At 48.4% G+C, this 14,742-nt stretch overlaps 1 protein-coding gene across 2 annotated transcripts in view; it reads left to right on the plus strand.

The window, feature by feature from the left end:
• Nucleotides 1–563: 563 nt before the first annotated feature.
• Nucleotides 564–14,742, plus strand: part of NHLH2 (nescient helix-loop-helix 2) — a 50,316-nt gene continuing 36,137 nt past the window's right edge. The window contains exons 1-3 of one of the 2 annotated variants that reach the window (XR_012221282.1): nt 564–810; nt 1,197–1,426; nt 7,033–7,293. The gene's annotated coding sequence lies outside the window, so the exon portion shown is untranslated. Of the gene's footprint in view, nt 811–839; nt 1,427–7,032; nt 7,294–14,742 lie in introns of those variants that run through there. The other variant, XM_073551057.1, reaches the window with a different exon arrangement.

The following is a 14,742-nucleotide window of genomic DNA, read 5'->3' on the forward strand; positions in this document are numbered from 1 at the left end:
TACATATTACTGGTGACATCGTGGGGTCCTGTGATGTCATACACGATCTCCTCCGGCAGAGGGCGGTGCTGTGTACATATTACTGGAGACATCGTGGGGTCCTGTGATGTCATACACGATCTCCTCCTGCAGAGGGCGGTGCTGTGTACATATTACTGGAGACATCGTGGGGTCCTGTGATGTCATACACGATCTCCTCCTGCAGAGGGCGGTGCTGTGTACATATTACTGGTGACATCGTGGAGTCCTGTGATGTCATACACGATCTCCTCCTGCAGAGGGCGGTGCTGTGTACATATTACTGGTGACATCGTGGGGTCCTGTGATGTCATACACGGTCTCCTCCTGCAGAGGGCGGTGCTGTGTACATATTACTGGTGACATCGTGGAGTCCTGTGATGTCATACACGATCTCCTCCTGCAGAGGGCGGTGCTGTGTACATATTACTGGTGACATCGTGGAGTCCTGTGATGTCATACACGATCTCCTCCTGCAGAGGACGGCGCTGTGTACATATTACTGGTGACATCGTGATGTCACACACGGTAGTGTGACGTTTGTGGTCGCATTGAGTGGTCGGCGTCCATATGTCGGGGCAGGGATTATTTTCTCACGCCATGTTCAGCTTATTGTCCCTTTATTGCTGCAGCAGACGCTGGCGTTTCATGGGTTAATACAGAGCGAGAGTCCTGCGCACATTCTGCCTCCCCGAAGACCTTCCAACATGGCCGCCTGCGAATTGCAGAGACAGCGATGGTGACGTCCGGTGGTTCGGAGGCCGCAGCTGTGAGACGCAGCCCGGGGTCACGGTGAGACCTCCGCAGGGATCAGTGGGGGTGGGGACGGTCTCAGCTGTGGAGTTGGACTCGTCGGGGGGATATTGGCCGGGTCTGGGGGCAGCGTCACATCATTGCGCGTCTCTGGGTTTGTCCTAGACGCAGTGACAGATGTCAGTAGCACTTAGGATCCTGGCAGTAGCACCGTCCAATGGAGGCTTCTCATTCCAGGGGATAGACAGACCCCCGTCCTTCCTCCTCACTCTCATCATCTTCCTCCGTCTCTGCCCAGCACATCTGAGACCGGTGGTACCCAGGGGACCGGGGCTCATCTGCTGCCTGCGTCCCTCCCCCTCCTCCTCAGTCACCAGCTCCATAGCGACCCGTCTACCTCCATGTCATCTCCCTTCCCCGGACAGGAGGTCAGATGCACAGCACTACGGGGTCCCAGTGGTCCGAGTCAGCCGTCCACCCCCAGCGCGGTACCCGCAGTCCCAGGTGAGATGTCTTCTGAGTGTGACATCCTGCGTCCAGCTCTGAGTGGTGCCGACAATCTGTGAATGACTCGTCTCCGGCACAGCACCCCGGAATCCGCAGCGCCCCAGAGTCCGCAGAGCTGCCAGCCTGACAACCTCGTACCTTCCCGGAGGTGAGTGACAACCTGTGACCTACAGCCAATTACCAGGGAGGGGCAGACAGGAGAACACGAGTCCATCACCGCACAATGAGCAGACGCTCCAGTCCACAGGAGAGTCCACCACACATAATGTATATTGATGGGTCAGCGGCACCACGCCAAGAGGCCGCCCCTCTGTACCACCTCCAGGAATGATGTCCTAGGGGGGGTCATATGTACTGTGGTACAATCCGGTGCTCTGACTAGTCATCAGTTCAGGACTTTGGCGCAGCCGTCCATTTTGTGCAGGCCGGTGTTCTGCCTTGCAGTATCTACAGGTGACACCAGAAGTTTCCATCCCCTGTATATAAAGACACATCTGCAGGTTCCTCTCAGTATCTGACATGAAATCACAGTAAACCTCCTGGCACAACTGGTGTAACTGATCCGGGTCTGTAGGTCGCCTTGCTCTTTGCCCATACATCTTCCACAGGACTGAGGTCAGGGCTTTGTGATGGCGGCTCCACAACACTGACTTTGTTATCCTCAAGCCACTTTGTCAACATTTTGGCAGTATGCTTCGGATCATTGTCCTTTTGGAAGACCCATTTCCCCCCAAGCTGTAACTTCCTGGCCGATGTCTTGAGATGTTGCCACATAATCGTCTTTTCTCAAGATGCCATCTGGACAGTCCCATCTTGGTTGTACTTGTGTATAATTGTTTGTACAGATGAACGAGACGCCTTCAGGTATCCTGAAATTGTACCCAGGAATGAGCCAGACTTGTGCAAGTCCACAATTCTCTTCCTGCTATCTTGGCTGATTTCTTGAGACTTTCCCAAGATGCTACACAAGGAAGCAGTGTGTTTCAGGTGTGCATTAAATACATCCACAGGTGTGTATCTAACTCAGATGTTGCCAAAAAAACACAAGAAGCTTCCAAACACATGACATCATAAAATGGGCGGTCCAGAATTGTGTAAAGGCATGATAAGCTTAGTGTATGGAAACTTTTGACTTTGCAGTAAGTAATAAAAATGCCATAAAACCTTCTCTCTCTCTCATTATTCTGCATTTGGCAAATATTAATAATTATGGTAATCCTACCTGGCCTAAAACGGGAAAGGTTTATTCTGATTTCATGTCAGATATTGAGAAAACCTGCAGATGTGTCTTTCTGTGTAGTGGATGGAAACTTCTGGTTTCACCTGTGTGTATATAGTCATTTTTTACATTTTAAAAAATACAAAAAGGAAAATGGTCAAGGCAAAAGTTTTGGCACCCTTGGAGATTTATGTGCTCAGATATCTTTGACCGAGGTTTCATACCTTAATTAGCCAGTTAGGGTTATGTCTTGTTCACTATCAATGCTAGAAAAGGCCAGGTGATGAAAATTTCCCAGCTATATAAAACCCAGCCCCCTCTAACCTTGTGCCAAAAATCAGCAGCCATGAGCTCTCCAAAGCAGCTGCCGAGCGCTTTGAAAATGGTGGAGTCCCACAAAGCAGGAAAAGGCTATAAGAAGAAAGCAAAGCGTTTTCAAGTTGCCTTTACCTCAGTTTAAAATGTATTTAGGAAATTGCCGTTAACAGGAACAGTGGAGGTCAAGATAAGGTCTGGAAGACCAAGCAAAATTTCAGTGAAAGCTGCTGGTAGGATTGCTAGAGAGGGAAATCAGAACCACCACTTGCCTTCAAAAGATCTTCAGAAAGATTTAGCAGACTCTGGAGCTGACTGCACTTTACGGGTCCATTATACTGTATTGAGCACTATGAGGCCATTTTACTGTATAGAGCACTATGTGGGGCCATTATACTATATGGTGCACTATGTGGGGACACTATACTATATGAGGCACTATGTGGGCCATTATACTGTATGGATGCCACCTGCGCCCTTCTCCTGTCTCCCTTTTCACCCTCGGGTGCCACCTGTGCCCCTCTCCTGTCTCCTCCCCTGCCAGATGCTACCTGCACCCCTCTCCTGTCTCCTCTCCTCCCGGATGCCACCTGCATTCCTCTCCTGTGTCCTCTTCTCCCTGATGCCACCTGCGCCCCTCTCCTGTCTCCTCTCCTCCCTGATGCCACCTGCGCCCCTCTCCTGTCTCCTCTCCTCCCTGATGCCACCTGCGCCCCTCGGAGAGTGTGCGGCAGCGGTGACTCCATCTCTAGGATGTCTGGTGGATGCCCCAGGAGATGAAGTGAGGCGGGGCCAGTACCAAGGGCAGCTGGGGGAAATGGGAGACAGTACCATTGGTGGCTGGGGGAGGCGAGTACCACGGATGGCTGGGGGAGGCGAGTACTGTATGGAGCACTATGTGATACCATTATACTGTATGGAGCACTATATGAGGCCATTTTACTGTATGGAGCACTATGTGGGGCCATTATACTGTAGGTAGCACCATGTGAGGCCATTATACTGTATGGAGCACTATGTGGGTCCATTATACTGTATGAAGCACTATGTGGGGCTATTATACTGTATGGAGGGCTGTGTGGGGCCATTGTACTGTATGGAGGGCTGTGTGGTGCCCATTTTTACACTTTTTGTGACCATTCTATTGTATGGAGGGCTGTATGGGGCCATTATACTGTATGGAGGGCTGTGTGGGTCCATTATACTGTATGGAGTACTATGTGAGGTCATTGTACTGTATGGAGCACTATGTGAGGTCATTATACTGTATGGAGCACTATGTGAGGTCATTATACTGTATGGAGCACTATGTGAGGCCATTGTACTGTATGGAGCACTATGTGAGGCCATCATACTGTATGGCACACTGTGAGGTTATTATACTGTATGGCACACTATGTGAGGTCATTATACTGTATGGAGCACTATGTGAGGTCATTATACTGTATGGCGCACTATGTGAGGCCATTGTACTGTATGGAGCACTATGTGAGGTCATTATACTGTATGGAGCACTATGTGAGGTCATTATACTGTATGGAGCACTATGTGAGGCCATTGTACTGTATGGAGCACTATGTGAGGTCATTATACTGTATGGAGCACTATGTGAGGTCATTATACTGTATGGCGCACTATGTGAGGCCATTGTACTGTATGGAGCACTATGTGAGGTCATTATACTGTATGGAGCACTATGTGAGGTCATTATACTGTATGGAGCACTATGTGAGGTCATTATACTGTATGGCGCACTATGTGAGGCCATTGTACTGTATGGCGCACTATGTGAGGTCATTATACTGTATGGAGCACTATGTGAGGTCATTATACTGTATGGAGCACTATGTGAGGTCATTATACTGTATGGAGCACTATGTGAGGTCATTATACTGTATGGCGCACTATGTGAGGTCATTATACTGTATGGCGCACTGTGAGGTTATTATACTGTATGGCGCAGTATGTGAGGCCATTATACTGTATGGCACACTATGTGAGGTCATTATACTGTATGGAACACTGTGAGGCCATTATACTGTATGGCGCACTATGTGAGGCCATTATACTGTATGGCGCACTATGTGAGGTCATTATACTGTATGGAGCACTATGTGAGGTCATTATACTGTATGGCACACTATGTGAGGTCATTATACTGTATGGAGCACTATGTGAGGTCATTATACTGTATGGAGCACTATGTGAGGTCATTATACAGTATGGAGGGCTGTGTGGGGCCATTATACTGTATGGAGCACTATGTGAGGCCATTATACTGTATGGAGGGCTGTGTGGAGATTTCAATTGGAGAATCATACTGTGATGGGGTCACCATTCTTGGTTGGGCAGATTGAGGGAGGAGGGTCAGTATGTTCATCATATCACACTGTGTTTGCAGGCACTTTTGTTGGAATCGTGCATTATTATCTGTGTGATGGTGTGTGGGGTATCTTCCTGTCTATGTTTGTATTTTTACTGATTTTAGGAGTGTTTGTTGCTTTGTATCCCCTGTAATGTGACGACACAGCATGTAATGTTAATTATCCAGTCGTCTATAGACTGTTGTCATATGAGTAGTTTACTCTTGATATTTTTGGATGGCTTCTGTTTGCCTCTTCTATCGGCTCCTGCAGGGTATTGTCTGCTATCTCTGCTAGACAGGGACACAAGATCATTGAGCAATCGACATCTGATAATTTGTGATTGACCATTGTGCGGCTCCCTGTGACTTGTTGACCTGCATAGGACAAACAATGTGAGATGAGCCTCTGACACCTCCCCCTTGACCTGTAGAGGATGACCTGAAACAAAAAATGTGGGTATAAAGAGGATTTTTTGTTGCCTTCTGAAGAGAGAGACAAGTAGTAATAATAATAATCTTTATATAGCGCCAACATATTCCGCAGCGCTTTACAGATTAACAGTTTCAAAACATAAGTCATAAGTAACACCGTTAACAATACAATAATTAAGGCACAATAAGCCGCCCCTGCTGGTGAGAGCTTACAATCTACAATGAGGTGGGGAGATACAGAGGACAGGGGTGTATCTACAATGATGTATTTACAATGATGGTCCAGCCATCTTGAGGGAGTGAGGGATGGATGGAGATAGTGAATGGGCTACACACGCACACTTACACATAGAATGACTGTGATTAGTGAACGTGATAGGCCGCTCTGAACAAATGTGTTTTGAGGGAGCGCCTGAAACTATGCAAATTGTGGATAGTCCTAATTTCTTGGGGTAGAGAATTCCAGAGGCTTGGCGCAGCACGTGAGAAGTCTTGGAGTCGGGAGTGGGAGGTACGGATTAGTGCAGAGGTTAGTTGAAAGTCGTTTGCAGAGCGCAGCGGTCGGTTAGGCCGATAGACAGAAATGAGTAAGGGGATGTAGGGGGGTGCCGCACCGTGGAGAGCTTTGTGGGTGAGAACAAGTACTTTGATTTGGAGCCTATAATGAATGGGCAGCCAATGTAAGGACTGGCGAAGAGCGGACGCGTCCGAGTACCAATTAGCCAGATAGATGACCCTGGCTGCTGCATTAAGTATGGACTGGAGAGGGGATAGTCGAGTAACGGAGAGGCCAATTAATAGAGTGTTGCAGTAGTCCAGGCGGGAGTGGATCAGGGCGACAGTGAGGGTTTTTGTTGTTTCCATGGTGAGAAACGGGCAGATTCTAGAGATGTTCTTTAAGTGTAAGCGGCAAGAGATTGTATATGGGAGGTGAAGGAGAGATTGGTGTCAAACATAACACCCAGACAGCGCGCCTGCTGCCAGGGTATTATAATGGTGCACCCACAGAGAGGGAAATGTCAGATTTAGGGAGGTTAGAAGATGGCGGGAGCAGAAGAAGTTCAGTTTTGGAGAGGTTGAGTTTCAGATAGAGAGCGGACAAGTAAGATAGCTCCTGTGTGGAATGCTGAGGCTACGGAAAGCACAAGTAAACCAGAAAGCACAAGAAAAATAACCCCTAAAAATTACCTTTTAATTCAATCATTAAAACATCGCAATAGGAAGATTCTAGATACAAGAGGGTCTAAAGCCAAATAACAATGTGCAAAATCAATATCAAAGTAGGTATAAAAGTATGAGAGGGGGCAAAAAAGCTGATCATACCCTAATGGGCCCTAATAAACCCCTTGCTGACTGCGGAGGTTATTTTTCTTGCGCTTTCTGGTTTACTTTTGATTTTGTAATCCCAATTATTTTTCTTGAGGTTTTTTGCTACGGAAAGCACCCCAGAGAGACATTGAGAAACCTGGATCGCCCTGGAAATACTGGAGACAATATGGAGAAGTGTCTGAAGCTGCACTGCCATATAGAGCTCTTAGCGGAGGATTGTGACTCATCTCCTGTGGCATTTATTCCGTTACCGGACTATATCCGTGTTCCTGGACTATTTTATCCTCTGTGTGGTGGATTGTTTTATGGACATTTTGGTTAGCATGTAATAAAGGTTCTTGGGACTGTTCACTCATCTCTCGCTCTGTTGATTGTCTGATACCCGGAGTAGGACCTCATGACAACTGGTAGCAAGTGGTGGGATCAACAGAGCGCAACCCAATGGAGAACCACCAGAGTACAGAAATTGGACTGTATCCAGTCTACAGGAGAGAGGTGTAAAGACGCACACTGTGTGTTTTCTAGGGGTCGCTGCATGTGAAACACAGGACAGTCAGGGGACGTACAGACACCGCAGTGCGCGAGACACACGGAGCCGGACCTGGCAGGTCACGTGACAGCCGGGGAGACGCTGGGGGGGCAGAGTCAAGCTCCGCAAACGGGTTAGAGCCGACAGCTGGATGAGCACCAAATACGTAGTCAGGCAAGCCGAGGTCAGAAGCCGGGAAGACGATCAGTAGCCAGGGACAAGACAGAAGGATGGTGGGAGCCAAGCCAAAGTCGGTAGCCAGACAGGAACGCAGGTCCAAAGGGCAAGACATAGAGTCATCAGGGACAGAGCTGGGGATCAGAACTAAGGAATACAGAGCAGTACCGAATCACGAGACTGAAGATGAAACAGAGTCCTAGCCGGGTAATACACTGGAAAACACAAGCACACAGAGGCACAATGATATCAGAACGATAACCTGGGTCAGCAACTAAAGCCGGGTAAGCAGAAGTATCACTGACACAGACCCAGGCCAGAAGCAGACCTAAATAGCCCTCTCTGAACCAAAGAGAGGCTAAAAAAAGTTAACCCGTACATGACCAGGACAGGAGAAACAACCCCGTCCTGTGTCATGACCGTACCCTCCTCTCAACAGGGGGCCACCAGACCCCCAGGTTTCCCAGGATACGTGGCATGAAATGACTGGACCAAACAATCAGCATGGATGGAATGAGCCAGGACCCATGAGCGATCCTCCGGACCATACCCCTTCTAATGTACCAAATACTGCAAGGTACAGCGAACCCAATGGGAATCCACAATGCGCCCCACCTCATACTCCATGTGACCATCCACCAAGCCTGGTTCAGCAGAAGTCGAAGGCTCGATCTCCACTGTCCCCAACGGTTTCAGAAGAGCCTTATGAAAAACATTGGGGATCTTGAAGGAAGGTGGAAGCCGCAACGTAAATGCCACAGGATTAATTACCTCAATGATTTCATACGTGCCAATAAATTTAGGCCCCAATTTAGCTGACAGAATCTTAAGTTTAATGTTCCGAGCAGACAACCACACCTTCTCCCCAATCCGGATCAATGGTCCCGCAACCCGTCTCTTATCAGCAAAGAACTTTTACTTCCTCTGTGCTTTTCCTTTGGATCACCTGCCACCAATCTTTCAAATGCCGTACCGCCCCATCGACCCCAGGAAGCCCGGAGTCCAAACGTGAGAACTCCTCGAAATGCGGACTAAAACCATAATTTGCCAGGAAAGGGGACATACCAGTGGACTGACTCACACTGTTGTTAAACGCAAACTTGGCCAACGGCAATGCATCACACCAGTCATCCTGTCTAGATGTAGACAAACAATGCAGAATTTGCTCCAAGGATTGATTGGTTCGCTCAGTCTAACTATTGGTCTCCGGATGGTATGCGGAAGAGAAGGACAAGGTAATACCCAACCTTTTGCAGAACGCCCTCCAGAACTTGGAAAAAACTGCACACCACAGTCAGACACCACATTTAACAGCACTCCATGCAAACGGAGCACATGCTGCGCAAATAACCTGGACAAAGTTTCCGCAGAGGGCAAGGCAGTCAAAGGTACAAAATGAGCTTGCTTAGAAAACCGGTCCACCACCACCCACACCACAGTATTGCCCCTGGATGGAGGGAGATTGGCGATAGACCGTGGACCCGCCTGTCCATGGATTTTTATCAGGGATTGGCAAAGGTACCAATTCCCCAGCTGGCTGGTTATGAGAGCTCTTAGCACGTGCACAAACCCCACAAGCAGACACAAATTTAGCAACATCAGTAGCAAGCGAGGGCTCCCAAAAAACCCTCACAATGGACCACCGAGTAGCCGAGATCCCAGGATGTCCACTCAAAGCCAACTCATGGAACTCACAGAGAAGCCTGAGACGCAATTGCACCGGAACAATTAATTTACCATCAGGCTTAGAGCTGGGTGCTTGAGACTAAGCCTCTAATATGTCCCATTCCAACTCAGATGAAATGTCCACCACCACCATCACCCCTGGTTGAAGAATGGAGGATGGAGGCTCAGGAGAGGACACCGAGCATCAGCCTTAATATTCTTAGATCCTGGACGAAACGTAATCGAGAACTGGAAACGAGAAAAAAAAAAAAAAAGCAAACTGCCTGGGAGTCAACCTTTTGGTCGATTCAATGTAAGCCAGGTTCTAATGGTTGGTCACCACAGTAATAGGATGAGTAGCACCCTCCAAAAAATGCCTCCATTCCTCGAAAGCCAACTTAACAGCAAGAAGCTCACGATTGCCCACATCATAGTGTTTCTCGGCTGGAGAGAACTTCTTGGAAAAGAAGGCACAGGGTCTCAAATTGGTCAAAGTGTGGGGCCTCTGTGACAATCCCGCCCTAACCCCCACCTTCGAAGCATCGACCTCCACAATAAAAAGTTTGGACGTATCTGGTTGGACCAGAACCAGAGCAGACATGAAACTCTTTTTCAGTGACAGAAATGATGCTATGGCCGCATTAGACCAATTTTTTACATCCGCCCCTTTACGCGTCAGATCATTGAGGGGTTTGACCACCTGTGAAAACCTTTTGATGAACCTTCAATAATAATTAGCGAATCCCAAGAAGCACTGCAAACCCTTCAAATCTCGGGGCTGAACCCAATCAATGATGGCCTGAACCTTCTTGGGATCCATGCGAAACCCCTCCTCTGAAACAATGAACCCCAAAAATGACAGTTCTTGAACAAAAAAACGAGCACTTTTCCAACTGGCGACGAGTTGATTCTCCCTGAGCCTCTGGAGAGCCAAACGCAGATGATCAAGGTGAGTTTGCTTATCAGATGAATAAGTGAGGATATCATCTAGATATATTACCACAAAATGTACAATAAAGTCAGAGAACACAAAATAGATATAATTCTGAAAGACTGCTGGGGCGTTGCTTAAACCAAGGGGCATAACAAGATTCTCGAATAATCCCTCAGATGTGAGGAACACTGTCTTCCACTCGTCTCCCTCTCATACCCATATCAAATTATAGGCCCCCGTAAATCTAGTTTAGAAAACCATTTGGCTCCAGACAGTTGGTTACACAAATCAGGGATCAGAGGAAGCAGGTATGTGTTTCGAACAGTGATCTTATTGTGTTCCTGAAATTCAAGGCAAAGGCGAAGACCACTGTCTTTTTTTTTTTTTTTTCTTTTACCAAAAAGAACCCGGCTGCCACAGGAGAAACAGAAGGGCGAATGGGCCCTTTACCGAGACTCTCAGAAATTTACTCCTTTATGGCAACCCGCTCAGGACCCGAGAGATTGCACAAACGGGCCTTGGAGAATTTGGCACCTGGAATCAGGTCAATAGCGCATTCAAAGGGGCGGTGGGGTGGCAGAGCTTCAGCCTCGCTTTCGGAGAACACGCCTTTGAAATCCATGAGGTACTCCGGAATACCCTCCAGACCGACAGACGACACAGATACAGATTTCAGACATTTGTTAACACAGTTCAGACCCCATTGAACAATCTCCAGAGCTACCCAATCAATAACAGGGTTGTGACATTGCAACCAGGGAAACTCCAGAACCAACCCCGCAGGTAAGTTGTCCAGAACAAAAAAGGCTATGTGTTCCAGGTGTGCAGAACCCACCTTGAAGAGAAATACCTCAGAAACGGAAGTGATCTCTTCCTTGGTGAGCATAGTAGAGTCAATGGCTACCACTTTCATGGGAGCATTTAAGGGTACCGTTACACGTAGCGACGCACCAACGATTCCGACAACTATACGATCTGGCTAAGATCGTTTGTGCATCGCTAGTAAGCAGTCATACAGGCCGATCTTCATAACGACACATCAGCGATCATCAATGTCACTAACGACCACGTCGATCGTTGGTACCGTGTCACACACTGTCTATAATAGCGATTCAGACTTTGAATAGGCGTCCTTCAGCACTATCTATATGAGTTCGGAGTCGCCAACGAGGTCGCTCGTCGTTGATAAGGGGCATCAAACACAGCGATGCATGCTGGTCAGCGTGACGCCAGCGATCAAAAAATGATCCTGAACGTTCGCGCACGATCAGCGACATCGCAGCAGGGAGCCGGTCGTTTCCGCGTGTCACACTTAACGAGATCGCTAGCGATGTCGCTGTTGCATCACAGAATCGTTGTCGCTTCAGCGATATCGCTAGCGATCTCGCCGTGTGTAACGGGGGCTTAACCTAAGTGTCCCTATCTTGCAATGAGTCACCAATTTCAAGTCAATAAGGTTCACAGATGACCCAAAGTCCACAAAAGCCTGAGTAGGAAATAGACAGTTATTCACACCCAGTTCCACCTGAAGCAACAATTTACAAACTGAGGAAAAATGTTCCTGAGGGTCAGTGTAACCTCCTCGACAGTTACCCAGACCTAGGCGGTTCCCGACACCTTAGAAGACGGTGGGCAGGATGGGCAGTCCTTTCTCCAGTGTCCCGGGTCCCCACAGTAGAAGCAGTGCTTGTTCTCCTTACGACGTCTCCTCTCCTTCACTGAAACTGCTCCAACTTCCATGGGTTCAACAGATGAAGAACCTTCAGTTTTAATAAGAAACAGAGGCTTCCTGTTGCACCACTCCCCTCTTTCGAAGTTTGCGGTCCATACGGACGGCCCGTGTCCTGGCCTCCCCCAGAGAGTCAGGTGGTGAGTGCAGGGCCAAAGTGTCCTTCAAATGTTCAGACAATCCTCTGCGGAACAACCCCTTGAGAGCAGAGTCGTCTCAGGATACCTCTGTGGCCCAACGTCTAAATTCAGAGCCATACTTTTTGGCTGAGCTCTTCTCCTGAGACAGACTCCTAATCGTGTCCTCAGCTAATCTCACATGATCAGGTTCATCATAGATCTGCCCTAGGCCCTCAAAGAACTGATCCACAGATATTCTCTCAGGAGCGGTAGGAGAAAGAGAAAAAGCCCACGCCTGCGGAACCTCCCTCAACAGAGATATGATGATCCCCACCCTTTGACCCTCATCGCCCGAAGATCGAGGTCGCAGGGAAAACAACAGTTTGCACCCCTCTCTAAAAGCCCAAAACTTATCTTTTTCCCCAGAAAAAGGAACCGGAAGTTTAATGGAGGGTTCAGAAGAAGGAAAGGAAACATCAGTCGCACCGCTATCTATTCGGCCAGAGATGGAAGCATTCCGAACGGTTTTAACTGTATCCGCCATCTCTCTCTGCACCTGTTGATGAGATTGAGCAAGTGCTCACTGCTCTAGCGACAGGTTTTGCATCATCTAGGTAAGATTTGAAATCTGCTCGGACAGAGAATGGAGAGGATCCATATTGCGCAAAAAAACAAACAAACCAAGTAACAAGTGCCCCCCAAAGCGTTAAATGTATAAAGGTCAGTGATAATGTAAAGACGCACACGCACACTGTGTCCTTCTAGGGGATGCTGCGCGTGAGACACAGGACAGTCAGGGGACGAATGGACACCGCAATGCACGAGGTACACAGAGCAGGACCTGGCAGATCAAGTGACAGCTGGGGAAACGCCGACAGCTGGATGAGCACTGAATATGTAGTCGGGCAAGCCAAGATCAGAAGCCGGGAAGACGAGCAGTAGCCAGGGAGGAGACAGAAGAATGGTGGGGGACAAGCTGAAGTCGATAGCCAGACAGGAGCGTGATTCCAAAGGGCAAGACAGAGAGTGGTCAGGGACAGAGCCGGGGATCAGAACCTAGGAGAACAGAATCACGAGACAGAAGACGAAACAGAGTCCTAGCCGGGTCATACACTGGAAAACACAACCACACAGAGGCACAACGATATCAGAACAATAACCTGGGTCAGCAATGCAAGCCGGATAAGCAGAAGTATCACTGACACAGACCCAGGCCAGAAGCAGACTTAAATAGCCCTCCCTGAACCAAAGAGAGGCTAAACCAAGTTAACCCCTACCTGACCAGGACGGGAGAAACAACCCCGTCGTGTGTCATGACAAGAGCTAGAGATCTGTGCCTGAACTACCAGGGACTGACTAAAGAGGCCTTTATTGATCTACTGGTTGGTGCTAGCCAGACCACCTCCTCCCAGAAGTCTAGACTAGCGGACGAGTGCTGGAGATGGGGATCCTGACTCCAAAAAGCCCAGTGGGTGGTGTCATATGTAGGCATCTCTCAGGAGTATAAGGTGGAGGCTGCTCACCGATCACAGCAGAGACAAGAAACAATGGAGATAGAAAGAGAGAGTAATGTGATTTGGAATGTAAACCCAACAATTCGGGGGGCCTGTAGAGATCACCTGGACAGACTTCAAGCCATTTGATGAGGCTTCTGAAGATGTGGAAGGGTTGTTTTAGGACTTTAAGCAGTAGTGTGCCATGATGGAGGTGTCCCACACTGGCGGGGTGCGTTTAGTCAGTGAGACTCCTGAACGGAAGTGTGGAGGAGCTTTACCGAACCATTGACTCACAGCAGATGCGGGATTACAACACTGTAAAACGGACGATCTTGGATTACAGTGCTATCACCCCAGACTCATATAGGGCACAATTCCCGTGCACCACGGCAATCTTATTTAGGATGTACTGTATGCCCATAAGATGTCCCAGGCATGTCGGAGATGGCTGGAAGTGGATAACGCATTCACTGTAGAAGATGTTATACAGGCGTACCTTTCAGAACAATTTCTTGCCACGTGCTCCTCAGAAATATGGGAATAGGTCTGGGAGTGTACGCCGTGCACATTTGATAGAGATGCAGCCCTGTCTGATGCAGCTTTTACTATCTGACCACAATGGATGTTTCTGGACAATAAACCACAGTCTTCTCCCCCTCCGGTTATATCTACCCCTCCACCCAGCTGCAGGATGATGGCAACCACGCCTCACAATCCGAGACTCAAAATTTCAGACCACGACCTGGGGGAATCATAGACAGGAGATGTTATGGGTGCAGGTGACCTGGGTACCTGCAATCCCGCTGTCCCTCAAGGACTCGGAGGGAGTCTGGTGCATTTTGTGCACTCCATGACCTAGGAAAGTTTGACTCAGCCCCACTTTCACCTTCCATCTTATGTAACCCCAACCCCTACACCTACACCCACAGCAGCCCTGTTTATTAACATATTTACATACAAAAATGAACATATCAATATAACATTGACAACTAAGGAACGGTGTCTATGGAAGCCGTGCACCAGCTTTGTTGCGCCATCAGCCGCACCTTAGGCCCTCAACTGCACCACACCGGTTCGAGGACCCTCCTGCGTTTGCCCTCAAATGCACCACATTAGTTTGAACACCCTACTGAATGGCACCACCATTTAAATTGT

Source organism: Dendrobates tinctorius, unplaced genomic scaffold (genome assembly GCF_039654945.1).
Source record: "Dendrobates tinctorius isolate UK_male_01 unplaced genomic scaffold, ASM3965494v1 ptg000172l, whole genome shotgun sequence".
In the NCBI taxonomy this organism is placed as follows: Eukaryota; Metazoa; Chordata; class Amphibia; order Anura; family Dendrobatidae; genus Dendrobates; species Dendrobates tinctorius.